This window comes from Pieris brassicae, chromosome 3 (genome assembly GCF_905147105.1).
Source record: "Pieris brassicae chromosome 3, ilPieBrab1.1, whole genome shotgun sequence".
NCBI lineage: Eukaryota > Metazoa > Arthropoda > Insecta > Lepidoptera > Pieridae > Pieris > Pieris brassicae.
The window spans coordinates 13,508,058-13,529,348 of record NC_059667.1 but is presented as its reverse complement, the minus strand read 5'-3'; positions in this window follow the sequence as shown (position 1 = coordinate 13,529,348).

Genomic DNA, 21,291 nt, shown 5'->3' with positions numbered 1-21,291 from the left:
CGCTGGTGTCCCACAAGGCTGTGTCCTATCCCCGACCAATTTAACCCCAAGAAGACACAAGTCTGCGCAGTCTCCCTTTGTCGCTACTCCCCTCTTTGAAGGCACTCTCCTTAAAGCTTCAGCCAACATCAGAATATTGGGCGTTGACATATCGAATAACGTCCAGTTTCGCGGTCATTTGGAAGGGAAGGCTAAATTGGCCTCCGAAAAGTTTGGTGTGCTCAGCAAGGCGAGACGGCACTTCACTCTGGGCCACCGCTTGCAACTCTATAAAGCGCAAATTCGGCCCCACATGGAATACTGTTCTCTCTGACCGTATACAACGAAGAGCGATTCGAATCGTCGACGAACAATCACTTTCCGTGCGGCTTGATCCCTTGGCGTTGCGTAGAGATGTTGGGTCTCTCTGCATCTTCTACCGCATTTACCATGGCGAGTGTTGAGAAGAGTTGTTCGGTCTAATACCCGCAGCTGAGTTTCATTATCGGACGTCAAGGCAAAATACAAAATACCATCCGTATCACCTTGACGTCCGTCGTTCCACAACTGAGCGTTTTCTAAGGCAGTTTTTGCCGCGCACCAACTATGTGGAACCAGCTGCCCACTGAAGTATTTCCGAACCAATTCGACTTAGGGTCCTTCAAGAAAAGAGCGCACCAATTCTTGAAAGGCCGGCAACGCACTTGCGAGCCTTCTGGCAATGTGAGTGTCCATGGGCGGCGGTATCGCTTCACATCAGGTGAGCCTCTTGCCCGTTTGCCTGCTATTACATAAAAAAAAAGTTTCTTAAATTTTTCTTCCTCATTCTTCTTTGTTTCTTTGAAGACAAGGTGACCAGTATTTGAAATAATTATCTACGGGAAACGTAGATGCGACCCAAGATCTCCGAGTTACCGCCATACGCGCTAACTATGGAGGTAGTTGAGTTTATTTTTTGACGTACCTACGATGAGTTATGTTGCAATATGGAAGTGTCATACGTGTAGTCAGTAATGTTTTTGAAAACATTACTTTATGACACTTTCAAGTAAAGTTTTATAGGATTATTAATTATTGTTTAACGCCCCTAATTCGTCATCCACTATCAAAATTATAACCGCCCTAAAATTGGCGTTTGATTAAATTGTGTCTTGGTATACCTTAAATCGACGTTAAGAGAATTATTGAATAGAAGTTTGCTTTCCTCTAGGAGTAATTCAATGCGTCTAGAACCTGTCAGCTGAAACAGAAAGCAATGATTTTCACTTAAGCTGTCCTAGATACGTCTTTATTCTGTTCAACATATGAACATCTTAAATAATAAAATAAAATATATTTGAAATAAAATTCGATAACAAATAAACCTTAAATACATTTTGTATTTTTAAAACAATATAGTGTATTAATGACAAGTTAAACAGCGTTATAAATTTATCAGTAATTTACCCGTTAGTAATTTAATTAATTGGTTAAATAAATTTTTTATTTATTTAACCAATTAATTATTATCTACGTTGCTTAACTAAATTCTAAGTTTTTAGATCCCACGACGGATCAAATTTGTTTTGTTTGACAATATTGTCTTGCATACAATATTATATAATATATATTAGCTGTACATTTTTAATAAAGTCAATAGCAACATTCATATCAAGTTATTAGTATAACTAGTTAACGTGATAAGGCTTTTTTAAATAAACCTAATAATTTATATAATTTGTAGCCATAATACACAAAACCGTACCTTTTTTGACACTCCTATATAATCAGTTCCTTATTATTAAATAAAAACTCTCTAATTGTACCAGGTATAGTACTCTTACGCCTCATTTTGTACATACTTTTCTGTTAATAGACTTTATACAATCGTTCAAATACACTGATAAATTTTTAGAACGAACTATAATGACATTATTAATTGTTTCAAACAGACACAAAGCAAAGACATTGTGTGCTAAGATTGTACAATCTCATTTATGTACCTTATACTTAACCTTCAATCTCTTGCGACTCAAACAGAAATGCGATGAACGCTTGGCATATGTTCTAATATGAACAGATGATTCAAAAGGGCTCGAGATGGAATTTCCCACCCACAGTTCTACCCGAAATCGATTTCACGCACTAATTCAACAAGTTATTGGCGGTAAATGAATGCCGAGAATAATCTAGCATAATACGTTTGCAGGTGGCGGAGCCGTAATGGCCCGGACTTGATGAATAGCTGACGTGACTCGGCTACCAAATACTCTGCATTATATCTTTATAAAATATTACCTAAATCTAAAACCAATATCAACTAATTTATTTTAGATTGATTTAGTTCTTCCGATCTCATGAATAAATTATATGAATTTAGAAAATGATTAAGGAGATCAATTTCGGCATTTAAAGCTATTTGAATTTTCTTCGTTTTGTTTGGACTCCTAATGTAAGTAAAATGTAACTCTAGTATAGGCCGCTGTTTATGTAGTTACATATATTATAGAGTATGTGGATAAACTCACAAGGCTCTCTTTTCGCGATAAGGAGTTATCATATGCGAACTAATCATTATGTACTACGGTCATTTCATTTGATTCACATTTTATACTATTATTTTTTAAATTAAGTATCAAAATTATTGCTCTCAAACTATATTGACGTAATACTTGTCAGCATAAACAAAAACTAACTAAACTAAACAAAAAATATTACCTTGTACTGCTGTGACTTCTAATCCAACGACAATTCTCATTTATTTTTTACTTTAGGAAATAAAAACTATCTAAGCCAAAACTTTTTTTTACTAGTTTCTAAACAAATTAACTATATTAGACTAGCCTTCTTGGCTTGGCGATCAAAAAGAGTGGCGGAGAGTATTACCAGTTCTCCTCTTCCATTCTACGCCCTTGATTTGAGTTTTTTTGACGTTCATAAGTGTACATTGTGTTACTTATATGAATAAATGATTTTTGAGTTTAACTTCTGTGCATAGAAAATATTTATATGTTTAAACATATTATTTCTATAAAAAACAAAATATTTACTAACTTGACTTTAGATCAGTTTCAAATACGTTTTTTGCTAAATGAATGGTACACTAAAACTGCTACCAGTATGACAATTTGTTTTCAAATAAACTATATTGAAATGATTGATAGTAATGATTTAATGAACATTGCAATATATATGGCATTTGCAAATTTATCTTATCGTACTTGTGGATCTGTGGCTACAGTGAAATTTCAGTTAGCGTGAAAATGCGAGCGTGTATCTGTGGGCACAAATCGAGAAATAGTCACGAAATCCAAATTTATTGAGAAGGCTTTGATTTATGCTTCATTCCACACATGGGTGCAAAGACAAAAAGGAAATTTATTCAAGGGTCGAAAAACAAACGCCGTTAGAAATCTTAGTTTTTATAGGTTATTTCTTTGTTATTTTTCTTTGGTTTTATTTTTATGTGCTTAAGAGAGATAAGAGACGATGTCTTTGAGACGCGAAACGGTACTGTATACACTCTCTATTAAAAGAAATATGTTGTAATGCGGGATTCCAATCAGTAAAGGTAAAAAGCTATATTCACAATTATCATATGTATTTTCAAGTAACAATAACAATCAATTAAATCCAACTAATTCCCATATGAATTCAAAAAATCCTTCGAATACTCGGAGTCGTGGTCGGGTGTGAAATGCTTTTAATACAAAAAGATATAAATATGAAATAGCGAGTGCAAATAAATACATTCGCACTTAGCAATTTGCAAGTAATTTAACTTCTGTATGCATAATTTATAGTATGTACCCTAGAAGCGGACGAAGGAAGCATGTTTAATGTTTATGCGGAGTGTAGCACGTCGCTGAATTTCTCATACTGCACTCCATTGCCAGTTAAATAAATCAATGTCATATTCCACATCCCAACGATCACCTAATATGAAGAATGGCTTCTTATACAAATACCTACAGACGAAGCTATTTTGAAACAACTTCATACAAACTTTCACGTCTGGCAACTTAACAGAATCTGATCAAATCAATTTCAACTCGTAAAGAATTGATTTAAGCGGATACGAAACTTCTGCATTATACGGAAGTTACTTAATTCTGTTGAGATTTTGTGACGTCTTTTTTACATTAAAAACCAAGCACAGTTTTTTTGGTATCAGTACAGATTACATTCTTCGTGAATTATTCTTTTAACACTAACCGCTGTACTTTCAATGACCAAAATTCCATAAGTTACCCAAATTATTGATATATAGGCTTTGCTATCTAAACAAAAATCTAAGCCAGAAGCAGGTAAAAGAAGTATGGTAATATTTTTTTTTCTTTGGCTATTTCACCGTCGGAGATGGTAACGTGTAATCAAATTTAAATAGTATTATTTATTTCATAATTTAATTATTATCTAACATATATTCTAAAAATATCTAGGTTCAATATTATGAATATCGTTCTAGTACAGTACCTGTTTGGTCATTGTACACGGCGACATGTTAAGTGTTTATATTTGTCTTATAAACAAAGATTACTAACTTAACCAAAGCGAAACTCCGCTCCAAGTCGGCCAAGATTTGCATAAGCTAACCCACGTCACTATGCATAGAATGCAGCTCCAACATTCTCCTTATTCTGAGAGAACTTACGAGTGATCCATCACACTGCCACAACAAGAAATTGCATACTTGTTTACATAATTATTGTAGTTAACTTAATTTGGTACTCAAACTGTAACAGTACAGTGGAACAAAAACTTAGATTTGAAATTAACTTTTAATTTAACTAATTATTTATATTGCTGACGTCTCTAGATCTCACATATAATATTTAATGATTATATACTTTGCAATCTAAATACGTTTCTACACCCTATATTCAAATATTGGGAAAACAGCAGTTTCAGCTCTTTATTAACTAAAATTTTATTATTTTTACTAGCTTTTGTTTAAATAGAATTTTATTAAATAAGTAGTTGACCCGGCAAACGTCGTTTTGCCATGTATATTATTTTCAGGATTTTTTTAGTTTAATAAAAATAACCTATCTACTATAAAATAAGAGTTGATCGTAGAGGGGTGACAACTAGGTGTTGTATGTATTTTTGTATGTTGTATCATAAAAAAAGAAAAACAAAAAAAATGAAAATGAAATTAAAAAATAAAATTAAAAATAAAAAATAACATTTTTGGTGAACAGTGGATACCCCTTATCACTTAGGGGTACTTGAAAGATAGTAGCTGATTCTCAGACTTACTGAATATGCATAAAAAAATTATAAGCATCGGTCGAGCCGTTTAGGAGGAGTATGGGAACGAACATGATGACACGAAAATTTTATTAAGAAATTAATTATTCCAAAATGCAACGTTTATGGCTCCCAGAGCTTTCTTTGTTCAATTTATACCTCAAAGCAGAAGCATAATATGTAATTTAATATTTTATTAAAACACCTTTGTAGTTAGGTAGGGCATAATTTATTGAAATGATTTGGCGCCAAAGTAATAGGTTTAAATTTAACAAAAAGCATTGTAAGGACACCGGCACGTCTTCATCTAAAGATTGATGACATATCAAAAACCCAGACAGATTTGAAATAATTTCTTACATAAATTCCCTTTTCATGGCTAAAGAGCAGCATTACTAAATATGAAGATATAGATAATCTATTTCCACATAGAATAAAAGCAAATTGATAAACTAAACCTCTCTCTAAATCACAGAGCAAATAACTTCAGAAAATTCGTAACAAAGGGAAATCGGGAAAAAGAATATGTTTTCCAGTCGACTAAAATCGAGTGTGGGAAGGAAAGAAACCATAAAACAATATAAATGGGACGTGAGCGTTCGAATTTACAGCAAGGTCTTAGCCAACTTAGAAACCGCTCGTGCTAAGTTTGTTCATACTAGCCACTTTCGCCTGAACCGGAACCAAACTTACCGCACAATTGAATATGAAATATCGGTATAAGTTTTGACTATTCAACGGAATTAGAATAAAATGCTTGCTCAATGCAGAATTTTAATGGAGCTTTAATAAGGTGTTAAATAGCATTTTAGTTTTTTACGTTGGCCTGGAAATAAATATTTTGAGATTGGTGTTTAATATAAGATGTTGTATTATAAAAAAAAACAATGGCGCTATAACCTTTTTAGGTCTGGGCAGATTTCTGTATCTGTTTCATGATCAATTGTTAATCTAATAGGCAAGTAGGTTTTTTTTTATAAAATAGGGGGCAAACGGGCAGGAGGCTCACCTAATGTTAAGTGATACCGCCGCCCATGGACACTCTCAATGCCAGAGGGCTCGCGAGTGCGTTACCGGCCTTTTAAGAATTTGTACGCTCTTTTCTTGAAGGACCCTAAGTCGAATTGGTTCGGAAATACTTCAGTGGGCAGCTGGTTCCACATAGCGGTGGTGCGCGGCAAAAATTGCCTTGAAAAACGCTCAGTCGTGGAACGGCGGACGTCGAGGTGATACGGGTGGAATTTTGTATTCTGCCTCGACGTCCGATGATGAAACTCAGCTGCAGGTATTAATCCGAACAACTCCTCTGAACACTCTCCATGGTAAATGCGGTAGAAGATGCAGAGTGACCTCACATCTCTACGCAACGCCAAAGGATCGAGCTGCTCGGAGAGGGATTGGTCATCGGAAGGAGCTGGTACTGGGGAGCCCCCGCCCAGAGGTGAGAACAGTATTCCATGTGGGGCCGTATTTGCGCTTTATAGAGTTGCAAGCGGTGGCCCGGAGTGAAGTACCGTCTCGCCTTGCTGAGCACACCAAGCTTTTTGGAGGCTAATTTAGCCTTTCCCTCCAAATGACCGCGAAACTGAACGTCGTTCGATATGCCAAGTATTCCGATGCTGGCTGTGGCTTCAAGAAGAGTGTTTTCGAAAAGAGGAGTAGCGACAAAGGGTATTTTTTTCGCGGAAAACGCGCAAACTTGTGTCTTCTTGGGGTTAAATTGGACTAGGTTTAGTCTACCCCAGTCCGAGACTCCACGTAGTAGAGTTTCGACTTCAGACACAAGTTTGTTCCGGTACTCATCGACAACTGCCCGAGAAATACCTGCCCGGCCAGTGTAAAGAGTATCCCCAGTGCTGTCGTCCGCATAGCAATGAATGTTGCTAAGTTGCAACATGTCATTGATATGCAGAAGAAATAGGGTCGGGGATAGAACACAGTATTGTGGGACCCCAGAATTCATGGGTTTAAGGTCGGAACATGCTTCGTCGACGACGACCTTGATGCTCCGATCGGCCAGAAAGCTGGAGATACAGTCGCATAATTTCTCGGGAAGCTCGTAGGCTGGAAACTTCGAGAGCAGTGCTTTGTGCCACACCCGATCGAAGGCTTCAGGACCGGAGCCAACTCAGGAGCACAAGTACGCAGCACAATTGGAGGGATACCATCCGGCCCGCTCGACTTATGAATGTCTAAGGAAGATAGTGCCTTGCGAACAGCACGTTGCCGGAATGTGATTTCCGGCATTGAATAATCACACCGCGAAATCGTCGGTGGTGATCCCCCTCGGTCATCCAAAGTCGAGTTGGACGCGAAGAGACAGCCCAAGAGGTCGGCCTTCTTCTTCGCAGTGTGGGCGAGCGAGTCATCCTCCCTGTGCAGCGGTGGAATGGATGGCTGACAAAAATTCCCTTGTACAGCTTTGGCGAGAGACCAGAAGGCTCGAGTCCCCGAAGGGAGTTGGGCCAATCTCTCGCCAAATCTGGCGATGTGCTCTGACTTTGCTTTAGCGATTTCCCGTTTGAAGGACCTGGAGGCTGAGTTATATGCTTTTTTATGTTCGCTGGTATTGACCAGCGAACATAAAAAAGCAAGCATCACGAGATATCGCCGCTTCCGCCCATGCATTAAAGCATTCTCGCTTTCGACGCGATGCTGCCTTGCAAGAACGCTTAAACCAGGGCTGTGACTTGCCACCGATCGGCGCCGCAGAAAATGGAATAAAGAGTTCCATGCCCTGCAGAACCACTTCGGCGACAGAGGCAGTGTCGGAATCTGGAGCTTCCGACGAAAAGCACATAGGCCCCCAAGGGTAGGACGCAAAGAAAGACCGCATCCCATCCCAATCTGCTGACCGATAGTGCCAAATACGGCGACAACCCGAAAAACGGGGCCGAGGAGGGCGCGTAGTAGGCACAGTACTCCGGACCATACAATGATCCAATGAACCCAATGGCGGGTCAACAGAGACTTGATAGGTCTCCGGATGTGAGGTCAGCAGAAGGTCCAACAAAGAGGGTTTATGACCATCCACATCTGGTATTCGCGTAATCGCAGGGACCATTTGTGACAGATCGTAAGCTAAAGCAAAGTCGTGAAAGGATCTTCCCGCGTGATCGGTGGTTTCCGAGCCGAGCCAATCGGCATGGTGAGCGTTAAAATCGCCAAGTATCACGATTTCAGCGGTAGGAACCCCTTCGAGCAGGGAATCTGTAGCCATTTGGATGTGCTCAATGAGTCGGTCAGTTTCGGTATTTCCGCTATGGGACCTATACAGGCATGCGTAGAATCGCGGATGGTCATTGCAGTCTACGCGCAGCCAGAGGCTAGATAGGTCCCTTCCTTCAAGCGACCCGAGGCGACGAGAACAGATATCCTCTCTGACGTACACACAAACTCCCGCCCGCGGCACAAATGAATGTACCAATTTGTACCCCGGGTAGGAGAGGTAGGAAGTATCAGCCGGGGAGAATATCTGAGTCTCAGTAAGGAAGAATAAGGCCGGCTTCGCAGTTTCGAGGTGAAAGTGAACCGCGTTAAGATTAGAATTGATCCCCCTAACATTGGTAAAGTCCACTGAGAGCATGGAAGGGGATGCCTTCGGTAAATTCTTCCGTTTCGAAATCGAAACCTAAAGTTAAAGTTTTTTTGCGCAGTTTTTGCCCACCCCAGAATACGAAGGGCAGCCTGTGCATCCACCACCTGAATACTGATTGTTCCGATGATGGACGCTCAGAGGGGAATTCTCCACAGCGGAAACGTGTGGTACCCCCCTGGAGTAATCTCTGTTTAAACTGCATCCTCATATTCTGGGGGGGGGAATTGATGGGCTCCGGGAGTCTCACTCACCGCACGAAACGCGAGTACAATAAGATGAACCTATTGCATCACTTCACGCCGGTTTTCTGTGAGACAGTGGTACTGCCCCGGTCGTGCCTGCCCGTTTGGCTGAAGCCCAAAAGCAACAGCATGGCACTCCCACTAGGATCAGCCTTCTGTGCCTGACGCACGCCCTCGACCTTCTGGGTCTAAGGCAAGCCGGTTTCCTCACGATGATTTCCTTCATCGTTCGAGCGAATCTTAAATGCGCACATAGAAAGAAGTCCATTGGTGCACAGCCGGGGATAGAACCTACGACCTCAGGGGTGAGAGTCACATGCTGAAGCCACTAGGCCAACACTACTCTGTTGTATTATAAATGTTAGAAAAAAATAAAATATGTTCTCTATGAAATATAAGATACAGGTATTACTTATTCCACGTCATTAAATTTGTATCGCAGACATCCCTACTCATCGGCAAAGAAGACAGAGGGTATATAGGCCGCGAGAAAAAGCCGGCGTAAAAAACTCTCGGTACTCTTTCAAAATAGCAAATCATCATACAAAATGGCAAACAACACTTATTGTAAAACAAATATCGCAAATTTATTAGAAGTATCTTGTCTAGCACACTACTCCCAGGCCTTTTTATCAACTAGGTAATCGTTAACTTTATAGTAAGCCTGTTTCTCTAACATGTAGCTTAGTATTTTCTTAAAACTGGTTCATTATAAATATAGAAATTTCTCAACCATATACCGGTTACAAATACAAAACTCGTTAGCAACAAAATCGGAATCGTACAGAAGGTTAATTAAAGAACACATTTGTGGAGCATTTGCGATGATAAAATAACTCCGGCGGTGTATAAATCATATATTTTTTTATTAATACTATAGTACACACCAGATAAAACACACTCCATCATATAAGTATAAGCTGCTTTCAATAAAATACCTAAAAACAATATACAAACTAAGGCTAACTCGATATGCAGCGTTAATGCATACTGATTGTAAAATATTTAAGATCAAACAATAATCCACACTTTATTAAACTAAACTTATTAATATGATGTATAAAAACCTTATATTTGTGCCCCTATAGATATCACCATTGTTAATGTGTTGACCCTATTTTTCTTTAATATGGATCTAATATTATACTTTTGTATTAAACTCAGTCATGTATGAGATGACCAAATCTGAGAGCTCGTTTCAGTAATAGTATAATAATTTATAAAAGGGGTAATAATTAGGAATTTACACAATTTTTGAATAGTATTATGTAAAGTCTCTATTATAAAATAGTGTACATTCCAGTAATTTTAAGAGCCATATCTAGTCTAAGAGATAAAAAAGTACCCCAGAATAGCATCCAGGCTATATTGACTGAGCGAGCGAGCGCGGCCGCAATGGGCGCTTTTCTCGCAACTAGCGCATGGGTGTCTCCTGTGAGAGTCGGACGATGGCTTGGGCCGTCGTGGGATTATCGCCTGAAGGACGAGATGGAAGGAGCGCTCCACATTGGGAGCTCTAAGGAGATCGCCAGTGAACAGCGTGAACAGGAGGGGCGCGAGGACCGAGCCTTGAGGGACTCTGGCCCTGATGGGTCGAGGGGACGATAACGTTCCCTTTACACGATAGCGCATCGAGCGGTCGGACAGGAAGTCGTGTACGATACGCACGAGTCTTAGTGGCACTTGAAGGTGGTAGACCTTGTAAACCAAGCCGTTGTGCCAGACATTGTCTAGAGTGTAGTTCATGTAGCACCTCTACGCTTCGCGGCTGGATGGCTACGTTGCGTAGAACCACTACGTTCAAGACGTCCGTTGAGAGAAGGCCGTTACAAGTTATACCGCAACGAGTCGGTTGTATGGGGGCAATGACATTGAAATATTGAAATACTCTCAGTATTTTGTTGTGTCAATTTAGAGATTTTTAGTCTAGGTTATTCGTTGGATTTTAGTCTAGTTTTATTTGTGCTTAGTAAAATCAACACCATTATGTATCATAGAGAAATCAATATATGTACCAAATAAGTTTTCGTTATGTAATAGCAGGCAAACGGGCAAGAGGCTCACCTGATGTGAAGCGATACCGCCGCCCATGGACACTCACATTGCCAGAAGGCTTGGAAGTGCGTTGCCGGCCTTTCAAGAATTGGTACGCTCTTTTCTTGAAGGACCCTAAGTCGAATTGGTTCGGAAATACTTCAGTGGGCAGCTGGTTCCACATAGTGGTGGTGCGCGGCAAAAACTGCCTTAGAAAACGCTCAGTTGCCATACAAAATATTTTTTATGATTTCTCTGTATTTACTTAATAACTAAAAAGTTATCAAATCATTTTAGGAGTTAGTAAATTTGTCTTAAGACTAGAAAGTAGGTTATTTTCTAAAGGTGAATTATTAAATTGCCTAAATTCGTAGTTGAAGTATTTACGATGTTTCGGCGCAGTGACATGAGCGATGGCCGTGCAAGCGCCAGGAATGATTGATTATGTGTGCTAATACTATTTGTCGAGGCTACCAACGGTCACCACCGTCTGCCGCTTATAGGAAAATAATAAATTTTGATCATTTTGTGTTCATTAATACAAACCGTTAGCTAATCAAGATTTAAATTACTTTTCACTTTACTAAATGTGATCCATTGTGATTAAGAAGCTCTTAGACTTATTTTTGATATGGAATCCAGGAAGGATTAAATTATCTAGCTTAATTTGGTAGAACAGATCATAGTGAACCAGTTACACAATACAAAGTATTAAACCAGTACAGTTGAAAGTTTAATTTTAAAAAATACATTTTTATATGCACGCTGTTTTGACAATTTATTAGTAAGAACGTACATAAATTATATACCATACCATTACCATCTATAAACTTAAGAATAGGCTATTAAAGAAATATGTTTATTTGAAAATTGGCCTAATTAAAATAGCCTTATTGCTTTAAACAAATTTAATATTTTCCGAATCCGTTGAGTACATATATTTGCATGTACTTTTTTCGTTACCCATAATCATTTTTGATTGAGATATAATTAACCTAAAAATATGTTCATAATTCACTAGATAAACTTTATATAACAATGCAATACGCATTTTGATGTCTGAAAATTCATTGACAGATAGGCGATATGATTATGTAACGACGCTGACTCGGGTTACTCACAGCGCGTGAAACCGTAAAATTGAGTTTGCTTTCTACTGGATAACTGAATCACTGAAGTATTTTGCACCCGTTCTACGCCACTCCAATAATTGGCACAAGCCACTGGCCCGTCTCATTTCAACATAGAAAGCTTCCAAAGTTTGAAATTATGTTTTGTATTATACCGGAGATTGATTATTCTGTGAAATATACTGTAAAACAGGTGTACCTAACACCTGTTATCAAATTATAATCAGTTTATTATATGATAAAATTGAAATTAATATGTCTTGGAATCATTATACCTTTTATTTAAAGACCTGGCCGTTTTCCCTCTAATCTATAGAATTTCCACAATGATGAAGTATTTTTAGTTCACCCGCCTATGAAGCCTTAAGATTGTAAACATAAAAACAGTGGCGTTTAGTGGTAGGTCGTGGTTATTAGGACTGTGTCTGATATTTCAGTAGCTTTTTCGTGTTTTTTTTTTTCTAAAAGGAAACTCACTAGCCATCAATGCTCATGCATAACGTCATACGAGAGTCAGACGTTGATGTAATATTAACATTTACTACATTATTTCCCTACTAAAGGAACTTCACTAACTGGTGGTACAATATAAAACGAATGAAGTTTATGCTAGAAACTATAATAATTAAAGGAACAATTTCAAAGAAGTTAGTATAAGAACTTTATATATGTATTGTAAGAGTGTATGATCAATACATAGGAACTACCTTAATAAGTTATGTGATAATTCAATCTATTATAAATACGGAGGAATACATGTCAGTACAGTCACCTAAATTTTCATTTTAAAAGGTCGTGTTGTTTATTAATCTAATTATAATAATTAATGTATGTTAATTATGATTATTTTTATATTTGATTATTTCATTCAATATACTAATTAACATTCTTAAGTAATAAGAGAAAAAACTGAATGTTATTTGTTTTTAAAATGTGGCCTTGGAATTTTTATTACAGTGGTTCTCTTGTTCATTGTATAATATTTATATCTGTAAATCGATATTTAACACAAGAAAAAATACAACCTACATAAACCCAAAAAAGCAAAACACTATATATTTTTCCTTTAAAACAAAAGCGAGAAAAGACAAAAGATGGTTAGAAAAACATTGTCTCGGGAGATGTCACTGTAAGTCCGCCATCACAGGCAGGCCCATGATTAATTACGGTTAAGATTTATGACGCAGAAAAACGATTCACAACGTCGATAACAATATTCAGATAGTGAGCCTATTATAAAAAAATTCAGTGATAACTGATTATTAACAAGGATAAAAGATTTATTAACGGAATTAGCAGCTTGAATTTGCTTTCTAATTAAATGAATTGTTTTTCTACTTTAAAATCAACTACACAAACTTCTGAGCCTGACACACGCCGTCGGGTCTATGGCAAGGCAGTTTCCTCGCGATGTTTTCATTTATATTCGAGTGAAAGTTAAATGCGTGCAGAGAAAGAAACCTTCATTCGAACCTCAGGATTGAGAGTCACAACCTGAAGTCACTAGGCCAACACTGCTCTCGTTGCAACTACTCTGAAACCTTTGTGAATTCTTAATGTATGGTCTCAGCATATGTTAGGTTTCATATAGAAATTATGCCAAACTCAGAGATAGTGAACGTGTAAGAAGCATTTATAGAAAAAAACATCTTTTCATAATATTTACGTCTGATTCTGATCTAAAAACCAATTACCCAATATCACCAATAAAAAATTAAAAAATCATTTAAATAAATTCTATAACCTAAAATAAAATCGCCAAACCTCAGTTTATGGAGAATCCTTTAGCAATATTGGGGTTTTCACGTCTCACTTTACGTACAGTACGTGAAATAGGAGGTATAAATTTACCTCAAGTCCCTACCTAATGGGCGCTCGACTTTGGAAGAACCTAAACTTTTTCCCACTCAGTCCCAAGAGGTCTGTGATCGATGATATTCGTACGAACAACTTTAGGTGGTCCATATTATTGATGATATATTTTCGATTATATTTAATTTTAATTGTTTTTTGTGTCATTTAATATTATATTCAATTCACAATTCAAACACCTTGTTTACTTTCCCTTCAAGAACAGAAATAACCAATTCTTGAAAGGTCGGCATCGAACTTGCAAGCCCTCTGACACTGAGTGTCCATAGGCCGTATCATTTAACATTAATGTTTACGTTTAATATCAAAATAAGGATTAAACCTCATTAACACCTCATGACATGGCCCTTAAATAATTAATTGATAGTAATACCCCATTGATTATAAGAAAAAGAAAACAAATTATAAAAGTATAAACTATCATCCGCATTAAGGTGTCCCTTTTAATTATAAATAAATCCAGCTAACACTTAATACGTAACCCGTCTTCTTATTGCACGTATAGAACTTCAACATTTTATACTTTTGCCATAACTCTATGTATTTCATGAAATAATGTTAATCGCCATAAATGGAGGGAAACGTTGACAATGAAAATTCGGATTCAAATTTTCATTAAAAGCTACCTTTAAATCATCTTGATAATAATCGATTTTATGAAATTCCTTGAAGAGGTGGAGATAAATTAAATTTGTTACAAAAGTTCCATTGGATATCTCTCGGTCACGATATTAAATTTATGCCATCAAGTGTGAGCATTCAGCGTTCATGTTACAATTTCAATTGTAGATTAGAATTAATAGGTCCACTTATTTTCATTGTTCATAGCCTAATAGGTCACATTCTTGTTTTATTATTAATTGTCTAAAGTACAACAAAATAGACACAGAAGTATATCTATGTTCTACATATAGTATTGTCCCTTTATCAAGTACGTTATAGGAAGTGATAACCAAACCTCAAAGCAAGAGTGATCGTCTTTTCTTCAGTGTAATTTTCTAAAAGTCTCTCTCACCTACGTTTCTAGTAACCGTAATACTACTATATTCTTAAATTAGATTTGGTTTGGATAGTTCATAAAGGTATATATATATACAGTATCTTTTAACATCAATAAAACTTTAATAGTTTGAAAATTCAAATAGGAATTGCGAATTGACGTCACGTTTGCCGTGTAGGCGATGCACGCACCAACTTTTATGACATAAGATTTTCGACATGTCGTCTTTTATGCTTCGTAAAAGTTTTATGTACTGGCTTATCAGGCTTCTGGGTAAGTATATTAAATAGTGGTCAACTAAATCAGCATCTACGTGTGTGAAGCCCCAACCTACCATGTGATACATACATAATTTGTTTCTTTAAAATATAACTTTTATATAAATCCAAAAACAATATCTATCCTTAAAAATACAAAAACCATATAATGTTATAAATTGTACACAAAACAGCAGCAAGAATTTTAGGAAAATTAAAGGCAACACAGTAACAAACGCGACATTAAAACTAAATCTAAATAAAACTAAAGATATAAGTTAATAGATACAGCGAGGAAATGCTGCCACCGTTGAAGGTACACTGCCAAAGAAATGCAAGAAAAAATTTTCATAGTTTAAAACATATCTACTTAAAACAAGTTTAATTGTCAAAGGAGTCTATATTTTTCTATGTTCCCAACGTTAAATGTTAAAACACTCCTAGGTATATATCAGTTTACAAAAGCCAAACGTAGAAACAGGTGAAAAATATATTCGTAAACCAATAACAGTAGTGTACATAAAACCGAAAGCTTTTTTGCGTGGTATAGGCGCGGTAAATTGATTTGCGCCACAAATGGTTGGTTTCCAAGCGTTTTACTGACGGCCGCTTAAATTACCATAGACTGTAAGTGAACGACTCTATGACCTTATTTTCATATAATTCCTAAGAAATTAGAGAAGATATAATCATCGTAGGTGTATTGTGTAATTAGGCAATTACTATGTTGAGTATTTCTTTATTTTTTTAATTGAAGACTTAGGTACGATCTGTTTCTTCGAAAAATTATGAATAATAACTATTTAGCTATTTACGAATTAGTACAGCTAATAAATTATTTTATTATCACCGTTATTAAAATAAAATTAAAATTTTTGTCTCTCATATATCTATATATATATTATATTCTTATAAGGTTTATAATAATATAAAATCTATATATAAAATAAAATATCATGGTAATATTAAAAGAGCATTGGTCTGGTGGCTTTACCGTGCGACTCTCATCCCTGTTGTCATAGGTTCAATCCCGGCTGTGCACAAATGGAATATCGGTAAATGCGCATGTAACACCCTCTTGTACGGTAAAAGAAAACATCGTGAGGAAATAACATGCCAGCATGCTTTAAACCCAAAAAGTCAATGGTGTGTGAGGTACAGAAGGTTGAACATACTTGCCTATTTAAAATAATCACAGAACAGATACAGAAATCTAGGTCCCAGATATAAAGGTTGTAGCGCCATTGGTATGTATATACTTTATATGTATATGTAAAAGTGTTTTTTCGGCAAATCTAACATTAATCAAAAAGTCAGCGTTTAATAAATTTTAAAAGCAATCTGCAATAAAACTAGCATCTATGTGTTGACAGTTAGATTGCAATGAACAGACGGAAGGTTGCCAGTAACTCGACTATAAATACTAAACTACATATTCCAATCTGAATCGCAGCGTTTCGCAACGCCATCAATATTGCGAACTCCTAAACTATATATCTTCGGCGTATAAATTTATTCTATGCACAGGTAGACAATTGAAAACAATCGTCTCAATATAAAATTCACAATAGCTGTATTTTATACGTACAACACATTTTTACATTTATAACTCACTATATATGTATCATCAGAAGTATTTTGCAGTTAACGAGATCTGCTGGCGCTAATTTGTCATAGCATTATTCCGATAACGGGTCACGCCTGTCGAATCGCCCATCTGTTCTTCGGGCTCCGCCCATTTAAACTTATTCCTTTTTTTAATCATTTTAAATTCTAACTATAACTAAAAATACCATATAAAAGTGCCACCATTACCACCACAGTACCACTATTACCATGACAACACAACTACTATCAATCTATATCTAAATCCAAGATTCGGCGAAAGAGTAAAGAAAAAACATCTAAAACGTCGAAAGCTCAAGTGCCCAAAGTATTTCAAATTCCGAACGCACTTCTAACTTTTCCTAAGCTCTTCGTATCTCGTATCTTTCAATAGTGTTTCGAGTGAGATACAAGTTATAGATAGTCTTATCTACCCGATTCAAATCCACGGTCGGACCGCAAGGGTTCAACCAATGAAATAGATGGTGCCAGCCGCTTCTACCAGATAACCATAATGTATCAACTGGATATTGAACCGCATATGCTGTGACTATCAGTTTGTGAGATAAAATTTAATATGACTTTATCGTTAGATGTGTGTGGTCACTTTCGAATAATATAGTCGAAGTGAACAAGATGAAATCTTTGTAGATTTTTCTTTGTACATATTGTTGATTTGTAATGAGTTTATGCGTTTTCAGGACTATTTTTCAGAGAGAGATTATTGAAGTGAAACTTCTGTATCGACGTTGGAAAAAAAATTACCGTCACATTTTTCGGTTCCGCGTCACATTTTTCCGTTACGTGCCATCTTTTTCTTGTCCCTACCACATTTGATTCAAAGAGATTGGACGCCATTAATAACAAAAATATATTATAACGATTACAATGATAGTAATAATTCTATTACAATTAACGAAATTCTGTAATAGTCTTAGTATTAATAAGTTAAAATGAAATAATAATTGTATTATTTGTGTATATAGATCATTTTTCGAAAAGTAAGGTCATAAAGAAGTTTCACTTCTTACGTGTGTACACTAGTACACGTTTTTTTTTAAAATGGGAAATTTGTTGTAGTAGCACGGTAATTTTATGTATTTACACTTATTTTCACTTTGTGGTAACCCTACAGTAAGCTGGTACTAGGTGGCGCAGTACTAATTGTGCGGTCGCTACAGTTGATTCGATTTAGTGTTTTTGAAGCCAGTGCGGCCAAATGATTTCCATCAAGTTCTAAATTAAGGAATCGATTGCAATCATTCTCCTGTCAGTCTGAATAACCTGCTATTATGACAGGAACGATAGATTTAATACCATATTTAATTCATTTTGCGATTTTCATTTATTTTTGTAAATGATTTTTTCAAGGCCGTTAAAACGTTTCTGCGTAAGCAGCAGTATGGGAAGGAATGTTAATCGTCTAAAATAAAATGTCTTAGAACAGCTAAGGCATTCTGAAGCAAAGTACACCGCATACTGGGTAGGACGCGCAAATTCGGCCCCACATGGCATACTGTACTGTTGGGCTCCCGCCCAGCTTCCCAGTACCAGCTCCTTTGACTTGACCGTATTCAACGAAGAGCGGTTCGAATCGTCGAGGTGAGCCTCCTGCCCGTTTACCTCCTATTACATAACAAAAACAAAAAAAACTTTTTCATAACTATAAAATTTTTATGTTTGTTTTTAAATGTGTATTCCGTTTAGCTTTAGAGTAACTGTAAGAATAATACAAATTTTGAAGTAATAAAAAACTTTTATATAATTTTACAATGAATAAAAATTACCAAATTGTTACCAAACCATTCTCTATAATATCATTATTACACGAAAGGCAATATAATATCGTTGATATAATGAAACAGGTACCTGGTTGCGAGCTTTATCGCTCTCGTGATTTGTACGTGAACACTAAAGTTAGCTTAGCCATGATTTACGTTTTATTCGTCCACAATAAATGTCAGAGTTGTGAGAGTGCTTGAAAGAAATTGCCTAATATGTCCGCAACGGTCGTAGCTTTGAGTTTGCGAATGGTTGCATCGCGAATAATCGAGAGCTCTATTCGACAGAGAACACTCAACTCGATTGGACCCAATTTCGAAGTTAAATTTCGACTTGTCACTTATGAAATGTTACGCAAAGGTTACACACATACATGTATTAGAAATTGAGATTAGGTTGCATTTAATACAATAAATAAAAAAATATATTTATCTATTCAGAGACGATAATTAACGAGTTAACAAGTTAACGGGGTGTTGCACAACCCCCCAAGCAGGAGGGCTACATCCTTCTTCGGGCAGCGGGTCTATCGGACCTAGCCTTTGCGTATATAATCTGTACTACCGACCACTCCAAAACACTTAAGAAACCCAACAATTAGCGGGAAGTGGCAGAGTACAGGGAGCGCTGGAAGATTCTCATTTCCGAGGCCAAGACACTTTTTGGGTCGCGGAGCCAGCGGTGTTAGTTAGTTAAAGCTATCGCAGATAGATCAGCTTTGTTATTGGCCTTTTTACTCGTCACTAGGCAGGTAATTGAGCTGGGTGTTTTGTTTGTTCCAGATCTATCATTTGCCGATTTGGATCTTTAGGTACAGATACTGCATTTAGGTGGTTAGTGTTTGTCCTGCAAATGTAGCTGACCTCTCGGAGACTGCCAGGGAGCGGTGTTAAGTTGCTATATTCGTCATTAGTAAGATCAATTCTTGAAACCAGCTGCGTCATATGGTCCCCTTACGAAAAGTATTATATATTATAATAATTTAAAGGGTGTAAAAGAGGTTCCTTGGAACATAATATTAAAGATGGTACAACTTTTTTCCTTACCTCTACCCAACTAAGTTGTTAATGAGGGTTTTATGGTGTGATTCAGTAGAACTTTCTAGGGATTTAACTTTCATCGAATTTGGTTTAAGCATAATGAATACAGAAACGGAAAGCGCATAGTCGCTGGCAAAGTTTATGAGACTGAACGTTCTGGACAATTATCACCGCTGCCTGAAGCAACCTTTTGCTGTGTATTCGACTCGCACTGTCCAGCGTCAACAAGCTCCCCACTTACTCGCGTTTAATAGTTTTCTCGACTTTTCGCTGGAAGGAAACCTATTTGTGAAACGTATTATATTAGACTATTATAGGTTTTATATTATGATTTAAAAAGATACTTAGAAAAGATTATTGGAAAGCAAAATGTTTTAAATTAAGTTTATAAAAATGACTTAATTCTTTAATAGTTTTATAATAATTTAAGTTGTCATTTAGCCATGTATAAGCTGTTAATAAATAAATAAAAGTTACAAAAACGCTTTTTTATAGGTTATGTAGAAATATATTAATTAACTTTGATATGACCGATTCATTGCGTATTGAATTACTCAAAAGTTTAACAAACTGAGACCGACTTTTCTATTTAATATTCACACAAATAGTCAACTCAGAGTTCAATAGTCACTTAGTAAATGAATAAAGAGAAAAATTAAGTTCTGCGGAACATTATTAATGAAACATAAATTAACATTACATAACACTATTAAACGCTCATTACAGTTAATTTGCAATCGATTAACAAAATTCTCAAACATAGCACGTCTCCTCATTATTTATGACCGTCTCCAAACCACAGAGAGGATTTTTTATGGCCTCTAGTCACGTATTTGTGAAGCTTATCAAATAAACCTTTTCCTATACACAAACGACTCGAAAGAGATTATCTGTACAATCGAATCTTACCCATAATCGTTTGGAATTACCATAAGAATGCAATACAATCTCTTTGGCTAATAAGTGGTTCGAACAGTTGAACATCGCCAAGGATAACAATCTCGATTTGAAAAAGCAAATAGAAGTAAGCGTGCAGTGCATAAATTGCTCTATATCTTAGCATCGCCTGACCCCTAATGGGCATAAGGTGGGACTGATCGTTATCATGAAAATGGGAATTCAGTAACTTTGTCGATACAAAAGAAGTTGTGTGGCTCGTTTCTGAACTTATGTAACGTCTGTAGAACTTTTTACTTTTATTTTAGAGAGGTTCAAAGCATCTTTAAAATAAGGAGGTTTTTGTATGCCACGCTCACATTTTAGTTGAAATAAAATGGGTTTAGAATTAAAAGCGTTTTGAGTTATATAGTTAGTGTAAAGTAGACTGTAAATCTTAAGTCCTAATGCTGACAATGATTAGTTAGGACACTAGTAAGTTAATACGTCAGTTAATTAGGTTTTAAGTGTTTACATTTATATTACGACAATTAATAAAAATAATGAATAATATTATTAATTACAAATACATAAAACGACCACTATCTTTTTAAATTGCAATTACGTAAATTTTACAGTTGCAG